The sequence below is a fragment of the Rattus rattus genome, chromosome 1 (genome assembly GCF_011064425.1).
Source record: "Rattus rattus isolate New Zealand chromosome 1, Rrattus_CSIRO_v1, whole genome shotgun sequence".
Lineage (NCBI taxonomy): Eukaryota > Metazoa > Chordata > Mammalia > Rodentia > Muridae > Rattus > Rattus rattus.
Window position 1 is genome coordinate 215,311,865 of NC_046154.1, and position 3,514 is coordinate 215,315,378.

Genomic DNA, 3,514 nt, shown 5'->3' on the forward strand with positions numbered 1-3,514 from the left:
CAATCAAATTCTCCATCATGAATGAAGCACTGCTGGAAACCTTTTCTGGCATCCAGGTAACTGAGGAAGGCAGTGGGGTATGGCATCAGCGATTGGGGCAATTTAACTCTTTCTTGCTATTCTGAGGCTAAAATCTGCAGGTGTCTGGCAATTTAACTGTTTCTCTCTCTGGGGCCAGAAACTTCTGGCACTAGGGGAATAAGGAAAACAAAACAACTTAGTTAATTGGGCCCTTTTCTCCCTGACTCAGGACTGCTTGTTGGCCAGGTGAGTATCTCAGAATTTGATAACTCTCCATGAGCCAGAAAGAAAAGGAAAGAAAGAAAGAAATAAAGAAATCACAGAGACACATGTACACTGGGTGAAGCAGAAAAGAAATGCACCAACCTTTATTTCAGTTTTTTAATTATTATTAATTATTATTATTATTATTATTTTTAGATTTCTTTCTACAGTACACTGTAGCTGTCTTCAGACACAGAAGAGGGCATCAGATCTCATTACAGATGGTTATGAGTCACCACGTGGTTGCTGGGATTTGAACCCAGGACCTCTGGAAGAGCAGTCAGTGCTCTTAACCTCTGAGCCATCTCTCTAGCCCTTGTTTGAGCTTTTTATAGTTTTTTGTACAAATGGTTCTCTAAGGAAAAGTTACTTCACAGAAAAAAATGTTACACAAAAGGGGAGTTGCAGGATGTTGACAGTAAGTTCAAAGCATTTTATAAGCTCATTATAAGTTCAAACAACAGTTTCACATGGCCTTGCTTTATCATACTGCACACCTGTGGCTTCATCCTTGAATATGACCTGGAATGAATGTTGTTCCTTAATTACAAATCTGTCTCAAGCCTATTTCAATTCATAGTGCACTTTAGAATATCTCATTGCATTCCTTATTATGCAGCCTTTATTCAACTACTTTATGAAGAGGGGCCCATTCTATTCTTGATTCTAACTTTATTCATTTTTTTTCTGGCAAAATAATTAAAACCATCTCCTTAAACATTCTTCCTAAAATTATTTGAATCAAACTAGGAATTCTATGAAGTCATTAATTCTTCTAAACAACATTAATTCATGAAAATTCATCTTCATGTTGACCTGCAGGAAATTTGCCCATTAGGGTGGACTGATGGCCAGGAATCATTAGGCTGTGTAATCCTGGCACGAAAGACATGTCCGCAGCAAGAAACAATACTGGCATGAATTTTCTCAGGACTCTGCATCACAGTCATGCAAGATGGTGGGCCATCTTAACACAACTCATTTTCTTGCCATAGCCTTTCCTAGATGGCTTCAGTCGAAGTGATTCACGAAGAATGATGCTGTAGACTCAAACTGTATGCAATAGCAAAGAACATTTATTCTGTAGAACCAGCATGCAGGGGTCTACCATACATCAGGATGGAAGGTAGAGGTGTGGCTTTTCAGGGTCAATTAAAAGCCTGTTAGGGTAGAAGTGGGTGATATACCTTTCTTTCCCTTGATTGTTTGGCTCTATCTCCAGGGGTATAGCTGCTTTTGTAATTGGTTATAGCTCCGGCAGATTTGGAGGACCTTTGCTGATTAACTATATTTGGCTCAAGTTAGGTGGTGGGGCAGCTTCTGACAGCTCCTGATGGGCTGCCCATGAGGGATATTTTTTTCCTGGACTTTTCCATTTTGGGAAAACAGAAATTTAGGCCTAGTCTCCCAAACTGACAGTTTGCAGTCTTTCATGGTGTTAGCTTGACTCTGGCTAACTCAGTCCTCTCAAAAGCACTTTTTCCATGACAGCAATTTCACTGCCTAATCATTGTTAATATGACTTCTGTATGAACTTTGATTCCTTTCATGGGTAAACTACTGTGACTAAATAAAAGTCCCACTATTCCTGCTAGGAGAAGTCCACAATTTCTTGTGTGTAACTAACAGGTACATTGAAGAGGGGAAATGGCAGTATCTTTAGAGCAAGAAATGTCAACAACAGCACTCTGTGTGTGTGTGTGTGTGTATACCAGCTTATAATAAAGAATAGATGGATTACAATATGAAGCTAGCACAGGTATTAGTGCTTTGGGATTTAACACTTTAATTTCTGTGGATGGCCTTAATCCATTTCTCAGCTCTTGGTTGATATTGATATAGTTGCTAGACCAGCATAGCTGTCCTTATATTTAGATTGCCCAGTGTTTTCTTGGATTTAAGGCATAAACCATGAACTCTTTGAAGTATTTATTTGTTATAAGGGCAATTTATATAGTTTAAGTGACCAGGTTGGTGGCAATTGTAATATTTTGCAGGCACATGTCTTTGAACAGTACAGATTTCTAAAGCAGATAATTTTTCTATATAATTTAGAAAGTCCATAACATTTCTTATTTTTCTGTGAGGCCTGATTAATCCTTGGCTTCTGCACTGGTGGTATGGTTTGTATATGCTTGGCCAAGGGAATGGCACTATTAGAAGGTATGGCTCGTTGGAGTAGTTGTGTCACTGTGGATGTGAGCTTTAAGACACTCATCCTAGTTGTCTGTATGCCAGTATTATTCTAGCAGCCTTCAGATGAAGAAGTAGAATTCTCAGCTGTGCCTGCACCCTGTCTGGATGCCACCATGTTCCTGCCTTGATGATAATGGACTGAACCTCTGAACCCGTAAGCTAGCCCCAATTAAATGTCCTTTTAAGAGTGGCCTTGGTCATGGTGTCTGTTCACAGCAGTGAAACCCTAACCTAGACAAACATCAAAATTCAGCTGTTTTAATAATAACTTGAATTTGATCCCATTTTACTTATTTCTCAATAGCATTTTTGAGCCTCACAATGGAATCAGCATAAAGCTCAGATGAACCTTGTTTAATTTTTATAGAAGTAGAACTAGTGTCAGGTTGGCAGGACATGTTAGGAGAATGTGGGTAGAAAGTTTTAAGAACATTGTAATGTGATCTTGAAAGTTCTTGGAAATTGATTATGTAAAACCCATGCAACACATGCTTTCCTGTACTTATTTGTTTCAGTGCTGAAAATATAAATAAAAGATGTCCTCTCTGAGAGAAGACAGTGTGATCAGCACATCCCTGTGAGTGTCTCCATTCTTCCTTCTTCAACTCTACCCCTCCTCAAGATCTGAACTCAGTAGAGCTGGACTCCAGTATCAGATGCTGTATCAGTTTTATCCAGGCAGTCTTGGCTATGCCCCTAAAATGTGGGAACACAGTAGGAGCTTTATTATACAACTGATAATCTATGGGTACCTATCACAACTTCCTGTCGGCATTTCATACAGGGCATTTCCAGGATTACCTACCCCTTAGTCCTAGTTGTCCATTTTTTTTTCATGAGCTTTGTTTGCAAGCCACATTTAGCATCGAAGAGATTGGGAAGGGCTGACAACCATTTGAACAAAATGTTGTACAAGAATCATATGGCAGCCACTGTGTGTCATTGCTCCAAACAGAGAGTTATGAGAATGCTAGATCATAGGAAGCAAAAAAAAATCTTTTAAAAATCTTTCATTATATCCATATCTAATCCC